General features: G+C 47.1%; 1 pseudogene; it reads right to left on the reverse strand.

The window, feature by feature from the left end:
- Positions 1–76: 76 nt before the first annotated feature.
- LOC149337572 (putative sodium-dependent multivitamin transporter) overlaps positions 77–15610 on the reverse strand; it is a 60272-nt pseudogene continuing 44738 nt past the window's right edge.

Here is a 15610-nt window from a genome sequence, read left to right on the forward strand (position 1 = left end):
AGCAGTTTATGCTTGTACTCGATGCCATTGCGCTTCTCAGTAAAAACTGTAAATATTTACTGAATGCCAAAGGGTTTCAGCAATGTAATTCTTTCAATTTTAAGATCGAAGATTCTTCCTCGGTGTAGTCGCCGCTGAACTCAGGCATGGCGGCATCCAACGCCTCCTGCACAAAAATTGAACATTACGGAGAAAACGTTCGCATCGAATGTTTAGAGAGGCGATTCATAACAAAAATACGGGCAGCTACGAGTAGTTTAATGCTTGCCTGTGTGTGATATACGTCCGCTCTAATTTTCTAGTATTTTTCTGAGGCACAGCACAATAATCCTATGAAGCCAGGCATTTGACATGCGGATTATTTTCGTGTTTTCAAAGGAAAAGGCACCCTTCGAGCAATTTTGTACTCGCCACTGAATGGAACATTTTGCTCCATATGATGTTGAATATGCTTCTCAGCTGCAAAAGTAGGAGCCCCGTAAGAGTTCCAGCATTCATACGTGCAAAACGAAACACTCTTGGTGAATGGACACATTCTTCAGTTGGGGAGGAGGTCCATTACTGGCTCTGCGAGGTCCTGACTAAGTTTGTGATAATCATACCGGAAAAAGGATGTTTACTTCATCTGACGTATCGTGAGTACGAATTGCTTGGGAAATCGGTAGTAATCATCTTTTACTTCACTGGGACCTACTCACCTGGTGGACGCTTCCGGTCTAAACGAAGATAAAGGCAAAAAAATAACTGAACACTTAAGTTTTCAAAGCGCAAAACATAATTTTACTTCCAAGATTTACTGTACTCATCTCTGGCATTCTAGCAAATTTATTTGTTCGCGTTTGGTTCATGTAGCTCAGTATAATCTTGATTTCTCCTAAGTTTGTTACGATGTGGAGTTCTGCTGTTGCGGTGCAGTGTGCTTCTAGTGCTTCAGAACTGGCATACACACATACATGAGAAATATAGAGCATTTCCAGAAACGAGTTTAAAGACTGGCTGAATGTGGCGCTGTAGTCCCCGCATGCCTTTTTCTCTGGCTGAAGAACAGTCATAACGCCTGTAATCTAGCTGTGTGCGCGCTTTCTTGCCTTTTCGTTGTTCGTTTAACACAAAACAGATGCACCCACAAGCATTGCCGCGGAATCATTATAAACGTCTATTATTTCTAGAGCATACATCATTGTTGTCAGCTCGGTTTTCGTTTCTGCATCGGTCACTACAGTGGCGGCGACGCGCTGTTCAGACCCCGCTGTCGTGTGGCTACCGCCTGAGTGGCTTTCAGCAGTCTGCTTCATGAGCTGGAATTCAGCGTCTCCCTGAGGTGAATACTTTGAGCGTGCAGAGCCAGTTCGCGCGACTCCGCGCGAAGATTTTGCAAATAGACCTACGGTGCTCAGTCACTACGAGAAAGAAATCTATTCCGTCGCCGCAAATCTCGTCCAGCCTCTTCGACCTAGGAGCCTGCAATACAAGGTTGTAGTCGACGCCGCAGAAAACCACGTAAATTCCAGGCCATTCGAACTGCACTGATGGTACGTCTTTTCGATCAAGATCAGGAGAATGGAAATGGTATTGCCCACTATGTCCTCACCTTCAAAAAGCTGGTCGAGGAGAGCAGTTTCCAGGATAATCATTTTTCATTTGAAATATTGTACGTGAACTAAACTTACTTGGAATGCGAAAAATTTAATTGGAATGACTGGAGGTAGCGGAGAATGGGTTAGTGTTGCAGACATTATTCAGTGCAGCAGCAACAATAATTCAGCAAAAAGTTACGAGCTCAATGATGTGGCTGCAAGATGAATGCCATGAGGTGATGCATATGTTCCTTTGGAAACTAAACAAATGAAGTTGTGGCACGGCGTCAGTAAAAAATGTCTACTGAATTCGAGCATCCCATAGCAACCAGCAGGTAAGCATCCTAACCGAAGTTGGTTTCGATTTCCCAACATTCAACAAGCGTATGATGCAAAGTATCGAGAGCTTTTTGTTTTCGTTTGTACGGGTGTACGGGAACACGTCCAGAACATGCCGAACTGCAAACACAGCCGCAGATCCACCTTGGCTTACAAGTAGCCACTGGTTCAGCGAAGACTGAGTACACTTACTTGTGTGGCCAAATAAACAACGGTGTTCGGAAGGGCGCTTGGTACTGGGTTTAGTAGACGAGTATTTGGCTGTCGGCAAGTATGAATTAAAAACACTACAAATGACGAAGCGTGTGTTGCTATAGAAGAGAAACAAGAACCTTGCGGCCAGGAAAAAAGAACTGGAAGTCAATGGAAAAGCATGGGCATCTGCCAGTTAAAATGAGTGATGTCTTGTTCCGTCATTATAGGCGTTGAAGAAAACTGGTTTCTGCATGCAGGCATCGAATTAACTGGTCTAAACCTCATCATCACAAAATTCGAAGCCTTCATTGCAAGATGAAATGCTGCAACCCACCGCTGCAGCACTCCGCACATGAGATACGGCCCGTTCGGTATTATACTATCGGCAAACAATATGAAGAAGTTAGTGTGAGAACGCCACTCAGCTCTATGCTGGCATGTTTTTAGTTTAATTTGCAAGTTTAACACATTGCACAAGCGCCGATTAGGGTCGCTGCCGAATATGTATCAGCAATCTCGATTTGCTAGTAAAGCGTATTTCGTGCTACTATTGTTGCCCTTACAGGAAAGGTTCAGAGAAGGATAGATAAGAAAATTAGGCTGAGAAGGTGTTGTGTGTCACAGTTTCTGATGGCAGTTGGACCATTCAAGATTCTGAGAAACAAAGTACACGTCTACAAAATGCATCTACAAAAGAACCTATCTTCGAGATTTAGATGGAGAGCGTTTGCATGCAACTTCTTTCTCCAACATCTTTCTCGCCATAATATTTCTTACCCTTGGCAGCAGTACTAATATTAATTATCTCTCAACAGTACGCCGCACATTCCAAAATCAATGTGCTACCATGAAATGCAATTTTTTCATAATTCAAACACCCCATGTGATGTCTCCATCACACTGTCTGACAGCATTTCTCAACCAGGAACACTGGCTTAGCTAACGACATCCGGGGACTTGGGCCCTTGCTGCTGCGAAGCGAAAATGTGGCCCACCTTGATATTGTCAGGGATGAGGCCAAGCCACACCCAAAGGCGCATGAAAGCAGGACTGAAAAGCCGCCGGTTTCCTTCGAGTCTTCGCTTCGTTCCTGAGAGACGGTGGCAGAAAAAAAATTGAATGACCAAAATGGTTGCTAAAAAATCAGCATTTTTTAATGAATACAAAAAAAACCACCCTCCATGTTTTAATCCTGCGGAGGTTACGTGAGCTTAAAATGAAATAACGAACTGGCATATTTTGGACAGATCCTTCCCAAAAAATGTTCCATACCATTTTATTCCGCGCACTTCTGTACTGCTGTGCAGCGAAACAGACAAAATACGAGTCAAAATTTCTCATTGGAGGTGGTCGTTCATGCACGCAGGCTCTTTTTAAAGATCTCAACAGCCTAAATAGCGTCAGAACAGCGAGCTGCAGAGAATAAAAGTGTGGAATCATGCTCACCAAAAATAAGGCTCAGCCCGAGACTGAGTGACACGGTGGCTGCCATGGCCATGAGTGAGCACCAGTAGGAGGACAGCTGGTACAGAGGGAATGCATCCTTCTCGCCGCTGCGCAAGAAATCTCTATTTTAGAAGCAAGCAACTGAATCACTGACCACAGATTAGGAATGTTTTATTCTCCGCTTATTACTTTTTTTGCTGGGAATTTTTTTCTGTTGACTTGCTATCCATTCTCAGAACAAATCCCACCAAATTCTGGCGTATCCTCTCCCCTAAACATAAATCTAATCGGTTCGATCTTGTAGGACCTCATGGCGAACCAGCTGATACTAATCAATGCATAAAACTTTTAAATGACTACTTCTCATCTGTGATTTCGCCTGTCAGGAATTCTACACCCACAGTTTTGCAAACCAATAGTCAAAAAGAAATGCAGGAAATTCAAATTAGCCCCGAATGAATCTCCAAATTAATCAGTTCACTCAAGCTCTCATCATCTGCAGGATGTGACCAAATAAACAGTAAACTACTTAAAAACACTCTATCATTATCAAGCCAGATACTACACCTAATATTTACCCAATCTTTAGACACCGGAATCATTCCTGACGATTGGAAGATAGCCCAAATTGTTCCCATTTTCAAAACAGGTGATCGCGCATGCCCAGCTAACTATCGTCCAATATCCCTTACTAGCATATCTTCTAAACTTCTAGAGCACATTATATCATCAAGCTTAATGTCCCACCTTGATTCAATTAATTTCTTTTATCCCCATCAGCATGGCTTCAGGAAATCATTTTCATGCGAAACCCAGCTGGCAGAGTTCACCCAAGACATCCTTAAGGCCATAGACGATAACCTCCAAATAGATGCAATCTTCTTGGACTTCTCGAAGGCATTTGATCGCGTCCCTCACAATCATATGCTTGCGAAACTTTCGTTCCTGGGAATTCCTGCCAATCTGATATGCTGGCTCGAACATTTTCTAAAAGGACGCTCGCAGTTCACACCCGCCAATAACATCCAGTCACCCTTAACAGATGTAACATCTGGTGTCCCTCAAGGGGCCTGGTTATCACCATTACTCTTCTTAATATACATAAACGACCTGCCCTCTAATATTGAATGCAAATTGCGACTCTTTGCGGATGATTGTGTCATCTATAATGCAATAAGTAGCCCAACCGATAACCTCACTTTGCAACAGGACCTTGACTTTATTGCATCATGGTGTGAAAAATGGCAGATGCCTTTAAATCTTTCTAAGTGCAAATAGTTGTCCTTCACTCGCAAACACACCTTGACGAATCACACTTACAGCATTTCATCAGTCCCTATAACCGTTGCAAAATCTTATAAATATCTAGGTGTACATCTCACATCAACACTTTCTTGGGTCACCCACATTAGAACCATTTGCTCCGACACTTCACGCACACTTGGCTACCTGAGAATAAATCTGAAATCTGCATCCCCTAAGATAAAACAACTCGCGTATGGAACATTTGTGCGGTCAAAATTAGAGTACGAGGGGGTACCCAAAAGAAACCGGACTTATTTTTGTTTGAACTTATTTTTTCACATTTTCAGCACAGACCTTCAATATCCTTCAAAGTACTCTCCACTTACAATGATACGTTTGTCGAATCTTTCATTACATTTTTCAAAACATTGTTTAAATTCATCTTTTGTGGTGCTTGACAGTCCCTCCGTCGTTTTTTTCTTCACCTCAGCAACATCAGCGAAACGCTTTCCATTCACCTGTCTTTTCATTCTACGAAACAAAGAAAGTAGCACGTGGCAAGGTCGGGTGAGTATGAGGGTTGAGGAACAGAGGTCATGCCATTTTGGTCCGAATTTGTCGTAGAGACAGGGCTGTGTGAGCAGGGGCATTGCCGTGGTGGAAAAACCAGTCACCCGTCTGCCACAAATCAGGCCGCTTCCACCGAACACTGTTGCCCAATCTTTTCAAAACATACAAGCAGAAAGCCTGGTTAACTGTCTGACCCTGCGGAAAAAATTCTGAATGGACGACTCCTCTTACGTCGAAAAAACAAATCAGCATTGTTTTGAGGTTTGATTTCACCTGACGAGCTTTCTTGAGGCGAGGTGAATTTGAAGTTTTGCATTGGCATGACTGTTGCTTTGATTCAGGATTTAATTCAGGAACACTTGAGTTGCCCCCATAGCATCGTCCTTGAACGTCTTTCTGAATATTTCAAGAGTTTCCGTTCCACTTTTGTCGAGAAAAAATCAGAATTTCACCGGCGCACGCTGTTCACGAAAATCAGCCATTACAAAAACGACGCTCACACAAAACAGTCGTCACTCTAAAACTCTGCCTGAACTAGTCTGACCTCCTTCAGCGACGGAACTCGGCTTACCGACTCTGAAATGTTCGTTCTATGCACTCCTAGCGGCAAAACGCGGTACCACAGAAGCTGTGCCGATTCAAAAAATTATTCCGGTTTCTTTTGGGTACCCCCTCGTATGCATCATCCATCTGGCACCCATGGCAGTCGTATCTCACCATCGAATTGGAATCGATCCAAAATCGTGCAGCTCGGTTCATCACTTCATGTTACTCAAGAGAAGCCAGTGTCACCGCACTCAAGCAGTCCCTCCGTCTCTCAACACTAGAATCACGCCGCGTCGTTTCCCGCCTATGCTTACTTCTTACATTTTATCATAACACAAGATCACGGCACGCTCTATTAGCCGCCCCACTACGAACGTCCTCCCGGCTTAGTCACGGTAACCCGATAGCACGCATCAGTGGCCACACGTCTGCTTACAACAACTCATTTTTCCCCAACGCAATAGCACTATGGAATTCACTGCCTAACGACATAGCTGCATCCACTGATCACAAAACATTCCGCGAGAAAATAAAAATTCATCTCACATAGATCTTGATCACTTCTGCGCTCTTTATAGCGAGTATTGCTTCATATATCTTTAATGAATGATGTATCACCTGCTGGGAAACCCTGATGTGACTACAACCCCTTTTATGTTTGTTTGTATGTTTGTTCTTTTTATTGTTATGCATGTTCCCATCATCGCCGTTGTAAACCAATATGCCCCCCTTATGTAATGCCTTCGGGCCTTTAAGGGAACAATAAATGAAATGAAATGAAAGAAAGGTCCTTATTAGCGGGGCCCATTTTACGGCTTGCATGCCAGTGTCAGAAGGGGAAAGCAAGAACACTGCACGCGATGCTATTCACGACGCACGCCACAGACCACGCCTGCAGTGTTGCAAGGGTGACGTCTTGCGTTATTCTTTTTTTGTTAGAACTATTCGGGACTGGAACAGTTTACCATCGAGCATTGTATGTATTACATCTAATGAAGCATTTTTCCATGCACTGCAATAATTGTTTTATACCTATAATAAAGTCTGTACCCCCCTGCTGTAATGCCCTGCGGGGCGATGCAGGTAACTAATAAATAAATAAATAAATAAATAAATAAATAAATAAATAAATAAATAAATAAATAAATAAATAAATAAATAAATAAATAAATAAATAAATAAATAAATAAATAAATAAATAAATAAATAAATAAATAAATAAATAAATAAATAAATAAATAGCAAGTAAGCAGCCAACAGGGAAAGGAAGCGGTAGGTTTATTTGGAGAAAGGCAGAGAGGTATGGTCGAGGTAAGAAAAATGATTCCTAAGACTGCTTACGGCTGAGAATACGAAAGCATTGCTCTCCCTGAGTCTATTGTCACGCATACACATACACATTACCCACACACAAACATGTGCGCGTTTGACACCACCGGGAACGCTGCACGACAAACGGTTGCGTCGCAGTTTTGGCCGGAAAGATATTGGGAAAACGGCGCCACATGGAGGTCAGCCAGTTCCGAGTATATATATATATGCAAACGACATGTAGAGGATTGTCCGAACTGGTGGTGCTCGACTTGCTGTGTGCGTCATGCGGCCGCTTGATGATGTCACCCTATTTTTCTTGCCATTGCTGGGCTCTTCTGTACCAGCTGCATGTACAGAGCCACGCACACATGTCGTCGGCTTTTTTCGTGACGGCACTAGTATTGCTTTCGCAACAATAACTGGCCTCTGCTCTCCAGAGAGAAGGTTAGGAGGAGAAGAAAGAGGGCTACGAGGCCTCACTTTTGAGAACTCTGTGTCGGGTCACGGCGAGAATATTAGCCGGAGATCGCACACGATTTCTCTTGTCGTCTTCGAAGGTGAAATCTTGTTCGCTGTCCGCATGCAGAAAGGTTCAGGCAGATTCAGCACCGCCGCGTGCAGCAGCCCAGCTTAGGAGTGACAGCAATAGCTACTGAATACCATCATGACAAAAATAGTGCACACTCTGACATAACACAAAGAAGAAGAAGAGAGACACCACCAGCGCTCACTCGCAACTGAACTTAATAGAAAAAGAAAGAATTATATATATGGTCACCATCTGAAACTGCACGCGTCAAAACCACGTCGGAACAAATTAACGCGTTGGCAAGAAAAAGATAAGCTGAACGCTAGCAGAGTGCAGCCGATTGTCAAAACAGGAGAATTCCCTATCTGAAAGGGCCACGCAAGTTTCGCTGACGCCCCTGTTGGTATTCTGGTATTACCGAATACCAACATGTCAACGCGGACCATGCATTTCTTCCTCCTGTGAATGGTATCTGAACAGCATACAGACCGCACCATCAGGTAAACCGGTGAGCTCACTGGTTAAAGATTGCTCGTGATGGGCCTGGTCTTCTTCGTTTGGCTTAGTTATTGCTTCTGATTTTGTAGCGATAACAGATTTCTTGTTTTTCTGCTTCACATATGTGCTTGTCGTAACATTGCATAAGCATCTGTAGTTTTTTATTTCAAGTTGCTTTTTTTGCGGAGACTGCGAAGAGGATCCGGTCCTCACAGTGCCTAAGATGCAGCGAATAGCTAGGTTGTGCAGCAGGGCTTGCTGGTCATATCATAGATATTGTGACATTGTAGTGACGGCAGTACAGCAGTCAGGAGGACACCAACCAGTTTTGAAAACGAAGCTCTTTATTTGGGCTGACTTGCGCCCGCAAAACAACTGAATCACTCGGCGGCGGCGTAAGCAACAAACGTGCTCGTCAGTAGTCGAACTACGAATGCCCGCTGCTCGCGGCATCGTTTAATTTAAAGCCGGCAAAGAAACTTCGACATAACAGGTCGAGATCATCTAGAGTTATCTGGAAACATAGATGCAGCTCTTCATGGCTGTGATCAATCGAAATTAGTCCGGTCGCTTCTCGCGTCACGAACAAAAATGATAAAACCCTTTTCCTGCGGGCTTGAGCGCGAACGAGCGGACACTAAAATGATATGTGGCAATACCCCCCTCCCAAAGAAGCATCGTCTCGATGCTTTGAAATGAAAATAAACACGGAGAATGCAAACTTCGAGTCCTTTTAGCGTTCGTAATATGGCTTCAGGCGTTCGAAATGTACGACTTCCGGGCGTGTGCGACGTCGCTGAGATGCTGTCGTGCCGTCGGGGATGACCTCATAGTCGAGGTCACCGATGCGACGGAGAACTCTACGGGCCAAAGTAGCGTCGCAGCAACTTTTCGCTCAATCCACGGCGGCGAACTCGCGTCCATATCCAAACCCGATCACCTGGCTTGCAATGCGCGTCTCGTCGGCGCAGATTACACTGCAGCGTCGGGCGTCGGTGTGCTGCTGGTCTTTGATGTGAAGCCGCGCAAGTCTTCGGCCTTCCTCGGCGCGATGAAGGTAGGTGGCGACGTCGAGGTTGTCTTCATCGGAAACGTGCGGGAGCATTGCGTCGAGTGTTGTCGTGGGCTTCCTGCCGTATACCAGCTGGAATAGGGTAAACCTGGTTGTCTCCTAGACGGCAGTATTATAGGCGAAGATCACGTAGGGCAGAAGAGTCCCACGTCTTGTGTTCGGCGTCGATGTACATGGAGAGCATGTCTGCTATGGTCTTGTTCAGACGCTCTGTGAGTCCGTTGGTTTGCGGATGATAGGCAGTTGTCCTCCGATGGCTTGTCTGGCTGTAGCTTAAAATGGCTTGCGTTAGCTCCGCTGTAAATGCCCTTCCTCTGTCTCGGATGAGCACTTCGGGGCCGCCGTGTCGCAGCAGAATTTGTTCGACAAAAAATTTTGCGACTTCTGTTGCGGTACCATTACGCAACGCTTTTTCGGCGTATCGGGTCATGTAGTCGGTGACCACGATGATCCACTTGTTACCTGATGATGAAGTCGGAAAGGGGCCGAGGAGGAAGGGCTTAGTTGGAGGTGGTATGGGGTTCAGGAGTCGGGCTGGTCTAATCGGAGGCGTTTTGCGTCGCTGACTCTCATGACATGTTTTCACGTAATGGGAAACGTCGGCAGCTAGCCGCGGCCAATAGTACTTCTCCTGGATGCGGTGCAACGTGTGAGCAATCCCGAGATGCCCCGCAGTCGGCTCATCATGACATGCCTGCATAATTTCTTGCCTAAGATTCTTGGGCACGACAAGAAGATGTGCTGTCCTGTTGGACGCGAAGTTCTTCTTCAGGAGGACATTATTGTGAACGACGAAGGACGACAGTTGGCGCTTGAATCCTCGAGGAGGCGATGCGGTCTTGCCTTACAGGTAATCAACTATGCTTTGCAACTCAGGATCCGAGCGCTGCTGCTGCGCGAAACTGCTGGCGCTTACCGGTCCTAGGAAAGCATCGTCGTCTTCTTCTTCGCATGCTGCGTCGACGGGGGCTCGCCACAAGAAGTCTGCGTCGGAATGTTTGCGGCCAGATTTGTAGACTACAGTTATGTCGAATTCTTGAAGACGCAGGCTCCAACGGGCAAGGCGCCCGGAGGGATCTTTCAAATTGGCTAGCCAGCACAGAGCATGGTGATCGCTCACAACCTTGAATGGTTGTCCGTACAGGTAGGGGCAAAATTTCGACGTGGCCCAAATAATGGCGAGACATTATTTCTCGGTCGTCGAATAGTTGGCTTCGGCTTTCGACAGTGAACGGCTAGCGTACGCGATAACTTTGTCATCTCCACCATTTTTCTGAACGAGCACCGCTCCTAAGCCCACACTGCATCGGTATGGATTTCGGTTTCGGCGTTGTCATCAAAGTGCCCGAGCACAGGAGGGGACTGTAAGCGGCGCCTTAGCTCTTTGAACGCTTCCTCTTGCGGCATTTCCCATTTAAAAGGCACGTCCGCCTTGGTAAGTTGGGTCAAAGGCTCAGCGATGCGCGAAACGTTCTTGACGAATCGCCGGTAATAAGCGCACAATCCAAGAAATCTGCATATAGCTTTTTTGCCATTAGTATGTGGAAACTCTGCGATCGCAGCCGTCTTCTGAGGGTCTGGGCGACTCCATCCTTGCTTACGACGTGACCAAGGAACAGCAGCTCCTCGTAGGCGAAGTGGCACTTCTCTGGTTTCAGTGTTAGGCCTGAAGACTTGATTGTTTCCAGCACTATCCGAAGCCTTCTGAGGTGGTCGTCAGAGCTTGTGGAGAAGACAAAAACGTCATCTAAGTAGACTAGACCAATTTGCCACTTCAAGCCTGCGAGCACCGTATCCATTACTCGCAGGAACGTCACTGGGGCAGAGCAGAGGCCGAATGGCATCGCCTTGAACTCGAAGAGTCCGTCTGGTGTGATCAGCGAAGTCTTTTCGCGATCTCTTTCGTCGACTTCAATTTGCCAGTAGCCGCTATTCAGGTCCATCGATGAGAAGTACTTAGCGTTGCACAGCCGGTCCAATGTATCGTCGATGCGGGGCAGGGGTAGACATCCTTCTTCGTAATGCTGTTCAGGCGGCGGTAATCGACGCAAAAGCGAAGGGTGCCGTCTTTCTTTTTCACTAGGACGACTGGTGCTGCCCAGGGGCTCCTCGATGGCTGGATGACGTCGTCATGAAGCATTTCCTCAACTTGCTTGCGGATAGCTTGGCGTTCTAGCGGTGATACGCGGTAGGGGCTCTGCCGCAGTGGTCGGGCGTATTCGTCTGTGACAATGCGGTGCTTGGCAAGCCGGGTTCGTCGCACATTCGATGCTAGAGAGAAGCAATCGCTGTACTTTTGAAGAAGACTGCGTATTTGGTCTTCTCTGCTACGTGGTAATGCTGGGTTCATATCAAACGTTGGTTGATGGCGTTGTTCAGATGGTTCTACGGGTTGGTCGGGTAGGGCAAATATGTCTCTGATGTCTGCCAGCTCGTCGAGGAAAGCGATCGTCGTACCTTTGTTTAGATACCGGTATTCCTCGGTAAAGTTGGTTAGCAACACCTGGGCTTGGCCATTTCGGATTTGGGCGACTCCCCTTGCGACGGCCAGTCCTCGATCCAGGAGTAGCTGGGTATTCCCCTCGATGACGCCTTCGGCAGGTTTGATGTCTCCAGTACCAATGCAGGCGAGGACACTCGATCGGGGCGGCACGCTCAATGCTTCGTCGAGGACGTTTAAGGCAACGTGATGAGTCGCACTCGTCGCAACAGGCATGGCTTTGTCCGTGGAAAGCTTGATCGACTTGGATCGAAGGTCAATGATCGCCCGATGTTCATTCAGGAAGTCCATTCCCAAAATCACATCTCGCGAGCATTGCTGTAGGACCAGGAAGGTTGTAGCACAGGTTCTCCCATTGACAGTAACTCTCGCGATGCAGCGTCCCGACGGCGTAATCAGGTTACCACCTGCGGTGCGGATCAGCGGGCCATCCCAAGTTGTTGTTACTTTCCTGAGTCGGACAGCGAATGGCCCACTCATGACAGAGTAGTCAGCTCCAGTGTCCACCAAGGCAGTAACCGTGTGGCCGTTGACCATAACTTCAAGGTTACTTGTTCGTGTTTTCGTATTGCGCGTTGTCTTCGTATGTACAATCTCGGCTTTGTCGGGGAGTGAGGCTGCGGTGGGCGAACTCCGACGTTTCTTCTCTGGGCGGTGGTATAAGGTTGAAGTCTGGCCGCGTCGTCGTCGTCGTCGTCGGTGTTATCGTCGAAGTTGAGGCATGGTCTTGCGTTTTCGTCGATGGAGGATCTTTGATCTTGCGCTCAGAAGCAACCTCACCTCCAGAGGCTGCTTTATTCAGTTTAACCTTCGGTGGCTGGGGGAGCGTCCACGCATCGTGTAACCTCGGCTAGGAGATAGAAAGCGCGGTGAAGATGGCGACGGGGAACGTGATAGGCGGCTCGGCGATGAGCATCCTTCCCGACGCAAAAACTCGTCGATTCCGGCTGGTCGCTGGGCGGGGCGGGTTCGTGGAGCGTCGTAAGAGAACCCTCGGATGCCCAGTCTTCTGTATGGGCAGTGCCGGAGGACGTGACCGGCTTCGCCACAGTGGAAGCATAGTGGGCGGCGCTGGTCTGGAGTTCTCCATTCGTCGCATTTCCTCGGATGTGTGCGATGCTCGTAGGACGGGCGGGTTGGGGCGAAAGGGCGGCGGTCCAACGCAGCCGGCTGAGGGCGATAGGGGCTTGGGTCCCGTCGTCGAGGTGCAGGACGGCGCACAGCTGGGGCGTAAGTCATGGCTGTGGGCTGCAGAAACTGCGTCGTTGTCAGCGTCACACCCAAGGACTGTTGAACCTCATCCCGGATGACGTCTGTGAGCGATGAAAGCTGCGGACGCGTTCCCGTTGGCAGCAATCGTCGGAGTTCTTCTGCACAATTTCCCGTATAACATCCCGCAGGTTATCGTTCTTAGCAGTGTCCATGCAGCTTCCTGACAAAAGGCGCTGCTTACGGTCATACTGGCGGGCTCTGGCATCAACAGTTTTTTCCATAATGGATGCCTCTTCGACGAATTCCGTGACGGTTTTGGGTGGGTTCCGTACGAGGCCCGCAAAGAGTTGCTCTTTGACTCCTCGCATAAGAAGCTTTACTTTTTCTTCTTCTTTCATGTCTGCGTCGGCACGTCGGAAGAGACGCTTCATTTCCTCAGTGTACATTGCAACGGTCTCGTTTGGATGTTCTATGCGAGAATGTAGCAGCTGCTGGGCTCTCTCCTTTCGCACGACGTTAGTAAAGATCTTCAGAAGCTGCTCCTTGAAGGTTTCCCAGTTCGTGAGGCTGGATTCCTCATTCTCAAACCAGATTCTTGCTGGTCTCTCCAAGGCGAAGAAGACGGACCTAAATTTGGTAGCATCATCCCAGTTGTTGAAGACAGCCACACGGTCGAACTGTTCGAGCCATTCTTCGGGGTCGGCGCCAGGCGAAGCGTCGAAGGTTGGTGGTACCTGGGGCTGGTGAAGAATGATTGCAGGCATCGTCTGGGGCAAGCTCATGGTGGACGTTGCTACTGGTTTGCATTTCCGGGTAGGGTCCGGCAGAATCCCGAACTCAGGTGCGTCCCCTTGAAGGCGTCGGCTTGCGCGGTGGACTGGACTCAGATCCTGCGATAGATGACTGAGAGGGCTGGCGTCACGACTTGTAGGGGGTGTCCGGAACATGGAAGGCTACCCAGCACCTCCAACAGATGTCACGTTGTAGTAACGGCACTCCAGCGGTCAGGAAGACACCAGAAATACTTGCAAACGAAGCTCTTGCAAACGTGCAAACGTGCCGCCCGGAATCTAGAAAGAAAGGACCCGCTGTGCGGTGGAAAAGAACTTCACTCTGACGAGCCTCAAGCCCAGTAAAGTGAAATCGCGAGCTGTCGCCCTCTGCAAGAACTTGGAATTGGAACAATTGGTAAATTCTATAAGTAAGTGCAAAGAAAAGACTCTTACCATGTTTTTTACTGCTAAGACTCATAAAGAGGAGGTTCCGTTGCGGTGTATTGTTAGTGAGCGGTACGCTTACCAAAGGATTATTAGCCAATACCTGTTAAAGCATTTAAACTCTCTTGTCATTGAGGATCCCTTCGGAACAAAGAACTCGACGGAAATGATAGCGTTCTTTCAATCCTGCAAAAGCATTGGTAGCGCGTTTTCAGTAGATGCCAAGGACCTTTTCTATTCTATTCCACACAAGGATCTGTTCTCACCTGTTCAGTCTTGTATTGAAAAGAAAGGTGTTTTGTTTCAAATTCAGCGGGTATTTCAATGGAGAGTTTTCTATCTTTGTTGGGATTCTACCTTAGTGCTACTGTGGTTGAGTTTGACAATCGGGTGTACATACCGAAGAAAGGAATTTGCACAGGGTCCTGCGTTGCGCCGGTGTTAAGTTCTATTTTTCTCGCAGCAGTTGACAGAAATCTGGACGATAGGTTTGACAAGAACAAAGTGCTAAAGGTTTTCCGGTATGTTGAAGATTTTTTAGTTGTGTTAACCAAGCAAGACGCACCAACTTACAGAGCCACTACAGATGAAATTCTGGATGCGTTTAAAGAACTCAGTCATGGTTTGGAATACACTTGTGAATTGCCACAGAACAACAAGTTACAGTTTTTGGACTTGGAACTCTCCTTGGAACGAGACAGATTGTGTTGGATGTACAAACCCCGAAGTCAAAAAGAGCTGTTGTCCTACGAGTCGGCTCACTCAAAAACAGTGAAACAAGCCATAGCCACATCAGGATTAGGATTTGCTCTAATGAAATCATGTGAGCATTGCATGCAAGAAAGTTTCCAACTGCAGACCGCACGGTTACTACAGGCAGGTTTTCCGCATTCAGTGATATCGGCAGTGACTGAAGCTTTTCTTGAGAAAGTTAAAGGCATGAAGAAAAATGTTACTCAGGAAAGCGACAAGAGGGTGAGACCAGCCGTAGTCCCGTATTCCCACCGTGTAGCACATAATTTGAAAAAAGCCGCCAATAAATATAAGATTCCCGTAGTGTTTTCTGCTCCTTTGCAAGCGAGCTAAGTTGTGTAATAGGATTAATAACGAAAAACCAAGTGAGCAAACCTGTGGCGTAAAGCACGCCAACATGTTCGTCAGGTGTAGGGAAGGGGTGATCTATCAGATTCCGCTTACTTGCGACAAAGTTTATATTGGACAAACTGGAAGGTGCTTGAACGAACGTTTAAGGGAACACCAGCGTTCACCTGAAAAAGGCACTGGCTCTAATCTAGCGCTTCATTGCAAAAAATGCAAATGCATGCCTCGTTTACGCGAAACTGTCGTTTT

This window comes from Amblyomma mixtum, chromosome 7 (assembly GCF_055824585.1).
Source record: "Amblyomma mixtum isolate Tamu chromosome 7, ASM5582458v1, whole genome shotgun sequence".
Taxonomy (NCBI): domain Eukaryota; kingdom Metazoa; phylum Arthropoda; class Arachnida; order Ixodida; family Ixodidae; genus Amblyomma; species Amblyomma mixtum.